This window comes from Primulina huaijiensis, chromosome 2, assembly GCF_012295235.1.
Source record: "Primulina huaijiensis isolate GDHJ02 chromosome 2, ASM1229523v2, whole genome shotgun sequence".
Classification (NCBI taxonomy): Eukaryota; Viridiplantae; Streptophyta; class Magnoliopsida; order Lamiales; family Gesneriaceae; genus Primulina; species Primulina huaijiensis.
In genome coordinates, this window is record NC_133307.1 from 2984334 (window position 1) to 3001287 (window position 16954).

General features: G+C 32.5%; 1 long non-coding RNA gene across 1 annotated transcript; it reads left to right on the forward strand.

The window, feature by feature from the left end:
- The first annotated feature begins 15426 nt into the window (after positions 1 to 15426).
- LOC140964195 (uncharacterized) lies at positions 15427 to 16588 on the forward strand. The gene is made up of 2 exons (XR_012172839.1): positions 15427 to 15704; positions 16168 to 16588. It is a non-coding gene; the product is annotated as an uncharacterized lncRNA (long non-coding RNA).
- Positions 16589 to 16954: the final 366 nt, after the last annotated feature.

Sequence of the window (16954 nt, forward strand, 5' to 3'; positions counted from 1 at the left end):
ACTTCGAAAAGTTGAAAACACAATTGGAGGATACGAAAAAGTTGAATCACATTGCAAAATATTTGGCGAGAATTTGACAACCTAACCATAACAGCAAAAAATGCCTAAGAAATTCTTCTCTACAGTAGTTAATTAGATTTGAAGATATGATACCATTGAACATAAAAGGATACTAGAAAAAGTGTTGAGGAGCCTAATATTTTTTCTATTAAAAAAACAAATAAAGGGATTGAATTTAATTTATATAGATCAAGTAGTTTAATTATATCTATATATCTCTCAAGATCTTAAAATTTAAGATTAATTTACGGTTCTGGTTTCTTATTTTTAGGAACCAGAACCAAATCTTAAGTCCACGGTACCTATTCCGGATTTAGAACAAAAAAAAGTCGAGTTTTTTTTAGAGACACACTACAAGAAATTCTGCATACAACAACGCACATACGATAACGATTTTTCACAAAAATCGTTGTCGTATGTTTTTTAACAACGGTTTTATCGAAAACATTGTCTTTTGGGGGGCAAAGACAACGATTATTAAAAACCTTTGTCTTTGGGGGGTCAAATACAATGGTTTTTAAAAACCGTTGTATTTTTTAGGTCAAAGACAACGGTTTTTGGGATCAATGACAACGGTTTTATAGAACCGTTGTCTTTGAGCGTTTTTTTTGGGTCAACGACAACGGTTCTATGAACTGTTGTCGATTAGCGTGATTTTTTGGACAATTGACAACGGTTTGAAGAAACCGTTGTCGATTAGCGTGGTTTTTTTACAAACAACAACGGTTGTGAAAAACGTTGCAATATTTAGCGACTGTTATTTCAAAAACCGTCGCTAAATTTACAAACCGTCGCTACGTTTAAATTAGCGACGGTTTTAAAATAACCGTCGCTAATTTTAGCAACTGTTTTAAAAAAAAACGTCGCATCTTTAAATTTAGCGACGGTTTTAATTAGCGACATTGTTTTGAAACCGTCTCTAATTTTAGCGACGGTTTAAATCCAAACCGTTGCCAAATAAAAATATGCGACGGTTTATCATTTATCGTGGCCAATAGCGACGGTTTAACGAAAATCCGTCACAAACTGTCTATAAATATCTCCATTTTCGTTCCATTTTCCTCCACAACACTTAAAATTTTTCTCTTTTACACCATTTTATCACTTCACACAACACTTAAAATTTTTCTCACCACTTCATAACACTTAAAATTTTTCTCTCTTACACCATTTCATCACTTCACACAACACTTAAAATTTTTTTTCTCTTACACAATTTTATCACTTTCACACAACACTTAAAATTTTTCTAACCACTTTATAACACTTAAAATTTTTCTCTTTTACACGATTTTACTACTTCACAACACTTTAAATTTTTTTCTTTTACACGATTTTAGTTTGGATTATTAGTTTCTTATAGATTTATTAAATTATTAAAAGTATTTTTTTATTTTTCGAAACAAAGTAGCGACGAAAATTTTGATAGATGACCGTCGCTAAAATTAGCGACGGTCGTGATTGCTGCCCGTCGCTAATTTTAAATTAGCGACGTTTTGATTTGATAACCGTCGCTAATTTTGAATTAGCGACGGTTTTATTCATACCCGTCGCTATTTTTATTTGCGACGGTTTTAAAAACCGTCTCAAATTTGATCTACCACAACGGATAAAAACCGTTGTTGTTGAACGGACTTTCAACAACACCCTCAGTTACAACAGTTTTTAAATGGGTACGACAAATCCGTTGTCGTTTGCCGTTTTTGTAGTAGTGACAATTCAGATGTTGCTATAGGAATCGTGGCAAGCTCTAGGTAGAGTCATAGTCACTCTCGTATGTGTACCTAAGCATCAACAAACTTCTTCACTCCCCTCAGAGAAAACCTAATGCACTGATATAGGATTTCCGTCCTAATTATGTTTGCTTTCGCGATCGGCGGATGTTGCATATAGGAATTTTCTTGTATCATAGGGGCTAACATGGATCAAAAGTGGAAACTCCCTTATTGGGGATGGTCCATGAGGAAAACGCATCCTAGCAGCCGAAGTTCCTCTTATTCTACCCCCATAGCTAGCCTAGGTTATAGACACGCTCCGTGCATTTCTTCCTGAAAATAACATTGTCTTCTATGAAACAACCAAGAATGAATGCTTGGTCTGAAATCGACATATATGAATTGTTCTTATCTTTCTTGTGTGCCAAACGTAACATTGTATCACATAGCCACAGGTTATGCGATGAAATCATTCTATATTATACCTTTCAATAGTTAGAGACGGTGAAAATATTTAAAATATGTCTTAGAAAAATCGTGTTGATCTGGAAGACTATGGCATTCAGATCTACCCATTACAAGAAAAAACAGTTTCAACAACACATCAAAGACAACGGTTTTTATTAAAACCATTGTCTTTTTACTTTTAACAACAGTTTCTTTAAAACCGTTGTCTTTGGTATATCTACGACAACTGTTTTTTTTAAAAACCGTTGTGTATGAGCGTTTTTTTTGGGCTACGACAACGGTTTTTAAAAACAGTTGTCTATGAGCGTTTTTTTTTTTGGGCTACAAAAACGGTTTTTAAACTGTTGTCTGTTAGCGTTTTTCTTAAAGCTACGAACCGTTGTTTTTCAACTGGTTTTTTTATTAATTTGTTGTCAATATTATATTTTGCGATAGTTTAAGCAAAATCTGTCTCTAAAATTAGCGACGGTTGTACTACACCGTCGCTAATGTAAAACTTGCGACTGTTAAAGTATAACCGTTGCTAATTTTAGCGCCAATTTTAAGCAAAACAGTCATCGATTTAAATTTAGCGACGGTTTTGTAAAAATCGTCGTCGATTTAAAAGTAGCGAAAGTTTAGCCTTAACCGTCGCTATATTTAGCAACGGTTTTTAATAACCGTCGCCAAAATATAGCGACGGTTCTTATAAAAGCGTCGCAAATTTTAAATCGGAGACAGTTAGAAAAATAACCGTCGCTATTAGCGACGGTTAAAGTCAAAACTGTCGCAAACTGTCTATAAATATCCTCTTTCTCGGTCCATTTTCTACCACACCACTTCACAACACTTAAAATTTTTCTCCCTTACACAATTTTAGTTTCGAATTAGGATAAATTTTTTCTCTTTAAATTTTAGTAAATTTTTAAAATCAATAATATAGTTAGCATAGTAAGAGTGTGAGTTTTTTTTTATAGTTATTAAAATATTAAAAGTGAATTTTTTTTATTTTACTGAAAAAATTAGCGACGGAAAACATACAAAATTTGCAACGGTTTTTTAAAAACCTTCGCAAATTGTAGCTACCACATCACTCCAAAACCGTTGTCTTTTAGCGAATGCTTTAACCACATGACCTTTAACAACGGTTTTACATACCTACGACAACGGTTTTTCACCGTCGTCTTTAGACGTCTACGACAACAGTTTTTTCACCGTTGTCTTTGAGCACACCCTTTAACCACAGGGCTTTTAACAACGGTTTTATTTGACCTACGACAACGATTTTTAACCGTTGTCTTTTGCTTTTTTTTTTTTAGTGACCAGATTATAGTTTATTATCGATTTAAATACGCTTCCGCTTATTAATCTAAATTTCTTAATTATTTAACATGAGATCCTGAGATTCAGATTATGATTTTCATCTACCGTTTATTACAGGACATGCATGTTGATTAATTCCTTTAAAATTTTTCAATGAATGATAAATACACATATCATAGATACACGTATATAATATGAACTTCTTATACTAACTGACTTTTGAGTCATCATTTATATTGTATTTAATGCCAAATATAATCTTGTTTTATTTAATGTTAAATTGGAAGAAAAAACTCCATTAATGTAAATCCATTAGCACATTAAACTATCTTATTTAAATGACCATATGATCATATCTCATGTAATTTTTTTTATTAAAATGTCATATTCTTATGAAAAATCATATAAAAAAAATAATATTTATGGTTTTTCATTTTAATAAAATCTCAAAATTGTCTCGTTTTTTTTTTCTTCTCCCTATTGCCCGACTTCTTTCCCCTTCCTTTTCCTTTTATTTTGTTTGTTGGGTTAGGCCGATGGGGCCTTTCCTAAATTCTCCTTTTTTATTTTTTAAAATTAAAATGGGTTTTTGTTTTCAAGAAATATTTAGAAAAAGCCTATAAATCTGAAAGTTGGTTCTTCTACTTAGTTTCAGCCCTTAAGATTTTAATATAAAATAATTTCATATAAATCTTAAAAATACAACATGAATAAAAATTTAACTTTGTGAACGATTTTTGGTGTTACACTCAACTTCTATAAACCTCTACACGCAATCATAAACTCAAAAGAAACTTTTTGTTATATACCACTAATTCACACATCATTATCTACATTTTTTTATTTACTATATATCTTTATTTATAATATTCATATATATTATATCATCAAAAATATATATTCATGATAGCCATATTAATAAATTTAATAATAACATATATAAGTTCTATTTGTTGAAAAATAATATTTAAAATGTGTGTATTGAATATTTGAATGTTGAATATTTGAATGTTGAAAATTAGGTAAAATTAGGTGTTGAATATTGAAATTTGTGTGTGATGATGAAGGTAATGATGTAATTTATTTTTGGATTATTTGTAAAAATTTTCTATAAATAGATATCTCATTTGTGAAGAAAAACACAATTGAGTTGAGAGAAAAATATTATAAAGTTTGTAGTGTGATAATTTTGAGAGTTTGAGATTTTTACTTTTTATCGTAAATTTTTACTTTTTCACAACACGTTATCAGCACGAAGCTCTAAAAGTCCTCCATATTTTTCCAAGCTCCAAAACAGAAGAAAAAGGTAACAAAAGTAATAATATTTATTTTATTGTTTATTTATTTATTGTTTATATATTTACTATATAATATAATGTTATTATAAATAATAAAATAAATTTTTCAAAAAACTCGTTATAAATCCTGGGAGGATGTTAAGACGACATCCCACACTCCCGGTAAGGGATACGACAAGTATAAAAATCTATAAGGTTTTTAAACAAAATATCTTATGACACCTCATTATAATATTGTGATATGATATACATAATTATTTAAAACATTACTAATATTATATACACCATATTATTACCATAAAATTATACAAATACATACATTTATTTTCTTGTACACCAACGGTCATAAACGGTAACAAAACGGCTAGTTTTTGCCCTATAAATATGATCTCACAAACACATTCAATCACTCCAACTTTCTCTTCTTCTCTAAAATTATTCTTCATCAAATTTTTGAAGAAAAAAGAAGATGGCTTTCACAAAGTTATTTTTAATTATTTTGGTTATAATACTCACGAATCTTGTACTTATCGGAGAATATCCTCCTCATGTGTTTTCTTTATTTTTACGAATGCTTGTATTTGTTGTTTATCCATTACTTTGTATTGCAATATTCATTAACTAATAAAATGCATCATAATTTTTTTTAGTACCACCATGTCAAACTTGACAAAGCTCGAATTTGTTGCACTCGACATTACGGGGAAAAATTATATGCCATGGACTCTCGATGTAGAAATGCATCTTGAGTCATTGGGTCTAAGCGAGACCATTAAAGAAAATGGTATATCTTCATCACAAGAAAAAGCAAAAGCTATAATATTTTTGCGTCGACATCTCGATGAAGGTTTAAAATGTGAATATCTCATCGAAAAAGATCCCATGGCTCTGTGGAAAGGATTGAAAGAAAGATTTGAACATATAAGGGAAGTTATACTTCCGACCGCCCGTGATGAATGGAATATGTTAAGATTCCAAGATTTTAAGAAAGTCAGTGATTACAATTCAGCGATGTATCGAATAATCTCGCAGCTAAAATTTTGTGGACATGAGGTCACAGAATCGGAAATGCTTGAAAAAACATTTTCCACGTTTCACGCATCAAATATAACTTTACAGCGACAATATAGAGTGCGTGGATTTGCGAGATATTCTGAGCTCATCGCCTGTCTTCTTGTGGCGGAAAAAAACAACGAGCTACTAATGAGAAATCATCAGTCCCGACCCACTGGATCATCAGCATTTCCAGAAGTAAATGCTGTAAGTAAAAATGAATTTAAACCTGAAAACCAAAATCAAATTCAAAGACAAGGTTTTGGTCGAGGTCGAGGTCGAGGTCGAGGTCGTGGTCGTGGACGTGGACGTGAAATTGGTCGTGGTCGTGGTCGAGGCCATGGTTTTGAAAACAATAGAGATAGTTATTTTTATAACTCATCTCAAAAGGGCGTCACGAACAACCTACAGAAAAGGCATCATGAGAACATGAGTATTAATGAAAATCACTCGAAAAGATTTGAAAGTTCTTGTTTCAGATGCGATTACTCCAGGACATTGGTATCGTATTTGTCGAGCCCCTGAGCACCTTTGCAAGCTCTATAAAGAATCGATAAAGGGGAAAGAAAAAGAGACCAACTTCACTGAGCGAAGTGACCGTTTGAGTGATTCAACTCATTTTGATGGTGCTGATTTTATGAATGATTTCTCTGGAAATGATCAATATGTTGGTTGGATAGAAATGAACAATATTGATGCTGCAGATTTTCTCAATGATTTCTCTGAAAATGAACAATATAGTGGTAGAATATAAATGTACAATAATTTATTTTTCATGTATTTATATGATAATGTTTTATTGTACAATTATGATATGTGTTATATTTACATATGTATTGTCATTAATTTTTTTTCATTGCATATTTTTTGAAGTTCAAATATGGAAAATGCTATGAGCAAAGCTGAAGTTTGCATACCCGATAGTGGTACAACGCACACTATCCTCCGAGATAAAAGATATTTCTTGGAACTAAAACCAACAAAAACAATGGTGAATACAATATCAGGTCCTGTAGACTTGATTAAAGGATGTGGTAAAGCACAATTTTTGTTACCTAATGGTACAAAATTTTTGATCAATGATGCTTTATATTCACCACAATCGAAAAGAAATTTGTTGAGTTTTAATGATATATATTCCCATGGGTATGATACTCAAACAATGAATGAAGGGAATGAGAAATATATGTGTCTTACCACATATAAATCAGGAAAGAAATATGTGATTGAAAAACTACCAATGCTCCCTACTGGATTGCATTATACACATATACGTCCCATTGAATCAAACATGGTAATTGATAATTCTTCAATATTAACCAATTGGCATGATCGATTAGGACATCCTGGTTCAACAATGATGCGAAGAATTATAGAAAATACACATGGTCATCCATTGAAAGACCAGAAGATCTTTCAGAATAATAAGTTTCAATGTAAAGCATGTTCTCTTGGAAAACTTATTATAAGACCATCACCAGCCAAAATCCAAACTGAATCACCAATGTTTCTTGAACGTATTCAGGGTGATATTTGTGGACCAATCCATCCACCATGTGGACCATTCAGATACTTTATGGTATTGATTGATGCCTCCAGCAGATGGTCACATGTATGTTTATTGTCAACTCGAAATGTTGCATTTGCAAGATTACTTGCTCAAATAATAAAATTGAGGAATCAATTTCCCGATTATACAATCAAGAAAATTAGACTTGATAATGCTGGTGAATTTACTTCCCAGACTTTCAATGATTATTGTATGTCTATGGGAATCATTGTTGAGCATCCTGTTGCTCATGTACATACTCAAAATGGATTGGCTGAATCATTGATTAAACGTCTGCAAATGATTGCTAGACCAATGATTATGAAAACAAAGCTCCCTATTTCTATATGGGGACATGCAATTTTACATGCTGCTTCATTAATTCGCATCAGACCAAGTGCATATCATAAATACTCCCCATTGCAGCTTGCATTTGGTAAAGAACCAGACATTTCTCATCTGAGAATTTTTGGATGTATGGTGTATGTGCCTATTGCACCACCTCAACGAAAGAAAATGGGACCTCAAAGAAAGATTGGAATTTATATTGGTTATGATAGTCCATCGATCATTCGATATCTTGAACCACAGACAGGCGACGTGTTCACAGCACGTTTTGCTGATTGTCATTTTAATGAGGAAATCTTCCCAATGTTAGGGGGAGAACAGAAACATACCGAAAAAGAAATTACATGGTATGTATCATCATTGTTACATCTGGATCCAAGAACAAAACAATGTGAAAAAGATGTACAGCAAATTGTGCACTTGCAAAGAATAGCAAATCAAATACCAGATGCATTTGCAGACACAAAAGGGGTAACTAAATCATATATACATGCTGCAAATGCCCCTGCTCGAATTGAAATTCCGAAGAAACAAATTGAAGATAGTCATGATGTCATTAAACGCCTGAAGCGTGGAAGGCCAGTTGGTTCCAAGGATAAAAATCCTCGAAAAAGAAAATTCATAGAGAAACACAATGATCACAAAATAGAGAATGATGTTCCTGAAGAAACACATAATGATCACAAAATAGAGAATGATGTTCCTGAAGAAACACATGATGATGAAAATGTTTTGTCAGAACCACAAACTGACGAGAATCATGAAATCTCTATCAATTATATTAATACTGGAAAAATATGGAACCGAAAAGATATAGAAGAAATTGATGATATATTTTCTTATAATGTGGCAATCGACATCATAAATGATAATGAAGATCATGAACCAAAATCTTTTGGTGAATGTAAAAATCGGCAGGATTGGATAAAATGGAAAGATGCCATCCAGGTTGAATTGGATTCGCTAAATAAACGTAATGTTTTTGGACCTATAGTCCTTACACCTGAAGGTGTAAAACCTGTTGGATACAAATGGGTTTTTATTCGAAAGCGAAATGAGAAAAATGAAATAGTAAGATATAAAGCTCGACTTGTTGCACAAGGTTTTTCTCAAAGGCCTGGAATTGATTATGAAGAAACGTATTCTCCTGTGATGGATGCAATTACGTTTCGGTATTTGATTAGCTTGGCAGTATCTGAAAATTTAGAAATGCGTCTTATGGATGTTGTTACAGCCTACTTATATGGATCACTTGATAGTAATATATATATGAAAATCCCTGAAGGATTTAAGATGCCTGAAGCACAAAGTTCAAAACCCAGAGAATGTTATTCTGTGAAATTACTAAGATCATTATATGGGTTGAAGCAATCCGGCAGAATGTGGTATAATAGGCTAAGTGATCACTTGATGAAAAAGGGATATGTAAATAATTCAATATGCCCTTGTGTTTTCATTAAGAAAACAACATCCGGATGCGTAATTATTGCTGTATATGTTGATGATTTAAACATCATTGGAACAAATAAGGAAATTCAAGAAGTTGTGTCATACTTGAAAGAAGAATTTGAAATGAAGGATCTTGGAAAAACCAAGTATTGTCTGGGTTTACAAATTGAACAAAAAGAATGTGGAATATTTGTTCACCAGACAAATTATACAGAAAAGATCCTTAAACGTTTTAATATGGACAAATCAAATCCTTTAAGTACTCCAATGGTTGTTAGATCATTAAACATAGAAAAGGATCCATTCCGTCCATGTGAAGATGATGAAGATATTCTTGGTCCAGAAGTACCATATCTAAGTGCTATCGGTGCCCTTATGTATCTTACAAATTGTACAAGGCCTGATATATCTTTTGCCGTAAATTTATTGGCAAGATTTAGCACATATCCAACAAAGAGACATTGGAACGGAATTAAACATATATTCCGTTATCTACGAGGAACGACAGACTTGGGACTTTTGTATTCAAAAGATGCTAATCCAAGTATAATTGGTTATGCCGATGCTGGATACTTATCTGATCCACACAAAGCACGTTCTCAAACTGGATATGTATTTACTCGTGGAGGCACTGCAATTTCTTGGCGTTCACAGAAACAAACACTTGTAACAACTTCATCAAATCATGCCGAGATTATTGCACTACATGAAGCAAGCCGTGAATGTGTGTGGTTAAAATCAATGACTCAACATATCCAAATCTCATGCGGATTATCATTCGACGAGAAGCCTGTGATACTATATGAAGATAATGCTGCATGTGTTGCTCAAATGAAAGAAGGATACATAAAAAGCGACAGAACTAAACATATTCCTCCTAAGTTCTTCGCATTCACCAAGGAGCTTGAGAAGAATAAATGTATTGATGTTCGTCACATTCAATCAAGTGAAAACTCATCAGATCTCTTCACAAAGGCACTTCCTACGACAATATTCAGAAAGCACATATATAATATTGGGATGCGCAATCTACGAAATTTGTGAAGAATTGTTCGTGTCAACATGAGGGGGAGTTTACGTGACTGCACTCTTTTTCCCTTACTATGGTTTTTATCCCAATGGGTTTTTCCTAGTAAGGTTTTTAACGAGGCAGTATAAAAACACGTAATGAAGACAATCATTATGATCATCATCACAAGGGGGAGTGTTGAAAAATAATATTTAAAATGTGTGTATTGAATATTTGAATGTTGAAAATTAGGTAAAATTAGGTGTTGAATATTGAAATTTGTGTGTGATGATGAAGGTAATGATGTAATTTATATTTGGATTATTTGTAAAAATTTTCTATAAATAGATCTCTCATTTGTGAAGAAAAACACAATTGAGTTGAGAGAAAAATATTATAAAGTGTGTAGTATGATAATTTTGAGAGTTTGAGATTTTTACTTTTTACCGTAAATTTTTACTTTTTCACAACACTATTTAATAAATTAATAATACATTTCAATTTATTTTTTTAATATTAGTTAATATCTAGTATAGTTTACTAATATAATATTTTGAATAAATATTATTGAAATTTTATTAATTTAAAAGGAAGTGGTGAAACATTAACAATAAAGCATTATAATCAGATATGAAAATAAAACGTAACATATTTAAAATATTCATAACTAATAATAAATTTATTTTTCCCTAATTGCATTTGCATCAATGTGTTAAAATGTGTTCAACCAAGTCGGCTCGAAGCTTGTGATTCTTCTATATCACGTATAATGTTGTGCTCAGGTGTTGTCAACACGAGCACACAACATGCAGCGAAAATTGATTATTTAACACAAATGCAAACTTTTAATAAATAAACATCAGATTTGTGCAACACTCATGACAAAAATTCACTAGAAAAATATGTAAATCGTTTACATAAAACAATACTAGTGAGAATAACAAAACCAAATTCCTTCAACCTCCAAGGAATTAAAATGCATCAAAAACTCAAAGTAAACACTAAATGCATTAAACAAAAAATCGTATTACTTAAAACCAAACAAAACCACTCTTCACCCAACACTTCACGCAGTGTTGTTCTTGAGTATGGTCAACAGCAATCAGCGGCATGGTAATTATACGAATCAATCACCCAAATTCTTCACACGAAAATCTTCAATACTGAACTTGTGTATCTTCAAAAAAACTTCAGCAGCTCTCCTCTCCCGATCGTGTAATTCTTCTTTCAATATTCCGTATATATGCAACAATATCTTGACCACATTATCTTCTCATAAAATCAATCCTACAAATATGAAAACAAGAGTTTAATATGCATAAAACTCTTTCAAACTAGGATATAATATCTTAGAGATAATTATCATATTAAAATCAAATATTATAATATCTAGAGATAATTCAACCAAATATTATTATCTAGAAATAAATTATGCTAGATTTTTTTAATCTAAAAAAGCAAAATCTTNCATCATATTTTTAACTAACAGTATAAATAATCACAAGATCGGAAGAGAATCACAGTTACGTAGGTTACAGATATTAGACTTATCCTAGATTCTTAAAGTAACGTCGTCACCGTAATCTTGTTCGACGATCGACAAATATTATTACACACTCGATCGACAAATATTATTACCTTCTATCCTTATAAAATACTAAAACAGTATACACAAAAAACAAAACCACTCTACACTAGGATCCAAATTAGCCCACAGATTTCGAAAAAAAATATATCCGTACACAAATACTTTTAAAGCAAAATTTAATGGACTGGGGAGTCAATTTAGTAACAAATCTGATTGATATTCGGGATTTAATACGTTTTGGTCTCACTCGTGTGCCACTTGGCCAGAGCATTTGTGGACCAAGATAAATCAATCAAATAATTTATTAAATCAATGGTAGTAAATCATAAAATGATTTGAAATTCATATATTTAAATATATTTTTATTTTTATTATTTAGATAATTAACATAAAAAAATTCCAAATCATTCAATCTATATAGATTGAATGATTTGGAATTTTTTTATGTTAATTATCTAAATAATAAAAATAAAAATATATTTAAATATATGAATTTCAAATCATTTTATGATTTACTACCATTGATTTAATAAATTATTTGATTGATTTATCTTGGTCCACAAATGCTCTGGCCAAGTGGCACACGAGTGAGACCAAAACGTATTAAATCCCGAATATCAATCAGATTTGTTACTAAATTGACTGCCCAGTCCATTAAATTTTGCTTTAAAAGTATTTGTGTACGGATATATTTTTTTTCGAAATCTGTGGGCTAATTTGGATCCTAGTGTAGAGTGGTTTTGTTTTTTGTGTATACTGTTTTAGTATTTTATAAGGATAGAAGGTAATAATATTTGTCGATCGAGTGTGTAATAATATTTGTCGATCGTCGAACAAGATTACGGTGACGACGTTACTTTAAGAATCTAGGATAAGTCTAATATCTGTAACCTACGTAACTGTGATTCTCTTCCGATCTTGTGATTATTTATACTGTTAGTTAAAAATATGATGCACTTGATGAATAGTAAGTCGTTCATATGAGAAATCAAAGAAAAGATCCAACTTGTCGTTCCTACAATAATTCAGTTGATGTCATCCATAAAATTATTACATATGTAGCAAAATAACCAAATTAACTTGAATCGAAAATCATTCTAATTATTTATAAAACAATTTTATAAAGTACCCATAAAAGCTTTAGATTTTAACCTAAATTCTGGATTCTAAAAACCGATCCGAAATAAAATAAAAGATGATATCAAAAAAAAATTATCTGACCGAAATTATTATTATTTATATATATATATATATATAAATAAAGATATTCCAACTGTCTAACGTAGTTTGCATACTACTCGGATTCACCCAATACATACCTAAAAATAGTGGTTCTTAGTTTCATCATCATAAAATAATAATAATTTGGTTTATTGGTAAGACTTAATCTGAAATATACTTAAAATATTCTACACAGTACTGTTTTAGAAAACCCATTTTCAACAGATTTTTCACCACTAAACAATTATTTTTGTTACCATCAACCTTATAGATATTTGAATTAAATTGATTGAATTATGATTTGAAAAAAAATAAACTTGAGTTATTATCATGCGTTGGCCTAATAAATGCCCCTATAAAGTGTGAATACCTACAACTCTAATCTTAGGAGGACCATTGAATTTTGGTGAACATATTTATTTTAGATGAGATTATTTTGTAATACTTTTGGAAATACAATCTTTAATTAAATGGTATTAGTTTATGCATGAACATGCATATTTTCGAAAATTTGGGAGGGAGATTTACAAGATTGGAATATTATACAAGATCTAGAGGATTGAGGCATGGATATTGCACACAATTTTCAAAAATCCTACTATATTCTATGCCTAATTATTGGGATGGACAGATACAAGGTTAAATGGAATTAAATCATCAAATTTGTGCACAAAATCCTTACACCTAGCCACTATATTTTCAAGCCAATTAAGGGCGAGAGATTAAGAAATAAATCTCACACTTTGGTAGCTAAATAACTCAATTATGGGATGGGATTTTGGTAGCTAATTAAAAAAAAATAGAATCAGCACTTAGTATATTAAGGAATAAATCATGTGCTACGATGCTAGTTGTTTTCGGTTGTGTGATTGTTAAACAATGTCGGTGTCAACCCTGAGTTTCGGGGCGTGACATTTAAGTGATATCAGAGCTGGTCACCAGTGACGAACAACGAGAAATAAGTGCTATGCGGGGCAAAGTGCTACTTGCATGGGAGCCACCTCTTGAACCTGTGGGGCAAAGTGCTACATTATGGAATCCACCTCTTGAACCTGTAAGAGCCACCTCTTGAACCTGTAAGACGTCGCGTTCTGAAGGAGGGGTGATTGTGATACCATTTGTCACAGATGTTAAAAATACACGTTGTTTTTCGACTCCGTTCTTGTGTTGGTTGTCGTGTGGTTTTGGGCACTGTGAGGATTCGACTGTACATGGGAGGGAATCTCAAATACGATATGACCCTTACACGGTGTGGATGTAACCGCTATATGTTCTCGCCCCCTTAGAGGAATAAAAATTAGGGACTGCTATCAGTAAACCATAGAAAGTAGAGGAATCTCAGTGCCTGATCAATGTTATGCATGCGTTATGAATTATATACGCAAGTCATGTGATTTTCGAAATGTATGCATGTTGTTATATTGTGCTCGATACGGCCCCCACTTGCTGAGTATTTCCCAAAATACTCACCCTTACTCTCCCCTCTCAGATAAATCCGAGGAACAGGTTAAGGAAGAAGAGTCGGGTTAGTTTTGGGGCTGGTGAAATTCGAGATTCGAAATTTTAGTTTAATTTTAAGTTTAAGTTTAAGTTTTATTATTTGGTTGTAATGTTTTTGCACTTATTCTATCATTTTCGGTAAGTAAAGACAATGTTATTTCTATTTGAAATCATGATATAAACTGGTTTTTGGTTTATACTGTGCTACGAGGCTCGTTGTTTTCGGTTGTGTGATTGTTAAACGACGCCGGTGTCAACCCTGAGTTTCGGGGTGTGACATTTAGGTGGTATCAGAGCCGGTCACCAGTGACGAACAACGAAAATAAGTTCTATGCGAGGCAAAGTGCTACGTGCATGGGAGCCACCTCTTGAACATGTGGGGCAAAGTGCTACATTATGGAATCCACCTCTTGAACATGTAGGAGCCACCTCTAGATTCTCAGTACTGGTGGATCGAGAGGTCAGGCTGCGACAAGGACGTCGCGTTCTGAAGGAGGGGTGATTGTGATACCATTTGTCACAGATGTTAAAAATTAAAGATTTAAAATGAGTTTATAATGGGCTACAATGGATTTGTATAGCAAATTGAGTTAATCATTTTTGTAAAGCGAGGACGAATACAAAGTAGTTGCTATAGGGGTCCATTATGCAGTCATGCAAGCTACAAACAATCAGCAGAACTCGAAAATGAGACCAACAAATCTCAACCTTAATCATTAGACAGAGTCTCATCGGCATCTTTTTCCTAGTTATTTTTAGATGAATAATTATAACATAACAATAATAATGAAGATGAAGATGAAGATGAAGATGATGATGATGATGATGGCAGCCCTCCCAAATTCATACGCGTAATTAATATCCATACATATTAAAGCATTCTCCAACACCCATCCACTAAGTTATGGGCCTACTTATCACATAAATAAATAAAATCCTCAATTGACAATTATACCCTTGATATTGCCATTGATTTATCTATAAATAGTGAGGCATATATCTCAATATTATCATCCCACATTACGAAATTTCAAATCACAATTGAAAATGGGTTCCAAGGCAATTATGTTTCTTGGCCTCTTGGTAGCCATGCTTCTTCTCATTTCCTCCGAGGTTGCCGCGAGGGACTTGCTTGAGGAAACATGTAAAAACATTTTATTTCATCACTTTAGATTACACACACACACACACACACACACACACACACACACACACACACACACACATATATATATAGGTTATATTTGTGCATCTACTACGAAATCTCCAACAAGAAGTGCTTTATCCATTCTTTCACAAGACTGATATAAGAAAACTTCACAAATTAATTTTTTTTGGGTACTTTTAATATAAATTTTATAGCTAGCTATTCACAATTATTTGGACTTCAAGAATAATGATTAATCAAGGGGCGTTCTTTGTAAATTTTTAAAGCAAATTAATTAATCGAAAATCGGAATATTAGTTATTGTGGTACTTTTGAATATTTTATGCACCATCCGTTGCACATTTAACGTTATAATAATTAATCACCTTTGGTTTTATACTAATATATTTCATGACGTGACCAAATTAAATCATTTAACCGATGTTTCCGAATTATGCAGCCAAGGTAACCGAAGCTGAACCTGACCAGTACGGCGGCCGTGGGAGGCGCTGCCGCCACGGCTGCTGCGGACGAGGCTACCACGGCTGCAGGTGCTGCAGCTACGCCGGCCAAGCTGTGGATGCCGACTTTAACGAAGTCGAAACTCACAACTAAACCAACCTTATGCTGTGTTTTATATGGAAATAAAAGTGTGCGAGTGAAAGAATAACGAATAAAAAAATAAATAGCAATGGACCAAGTATCTTTAATTCGTCCAGACAATGGATATGGTTGTGTACGTAGTTGTATGGACAATACAGAACGGGGGCCATGCATGCACGTGCAGTAGCTGAGTCTGCTACTGCACTCGTTTGTAATGTTATCTTATCTTTGGTTTTGGTTTTGATTTTCGATCGTGAATCAAATGGTTGGTTTACATATATCGTTTTAGTTTAAATTTATCTCTATATCTATAATTTTTTATTAAAGTTAAATCCTCCATAATAACCACATATTTTACATTGATCTTATCATCATATTTCTTAATAAGTCTTTTTCAAGATCGTTTCACAGACGACTCAATTCTGTCGTATCTATGTAAATTACAGTTAGTCAGTTGTGTCACATCCGTCCGTATTCGTTAATTATATCACCATTAACATATTTCAACCGATATCCACATCAAATAACACGATATATCAGTAAGAAGTTTTTTCTAAGAGTGTCAAAATCAGACGAATCATCAAAATAACATGTTTCAATCTGAAAAAAATCAAATTAAAATTTGAGGTTTTTGGGTTAGGTCG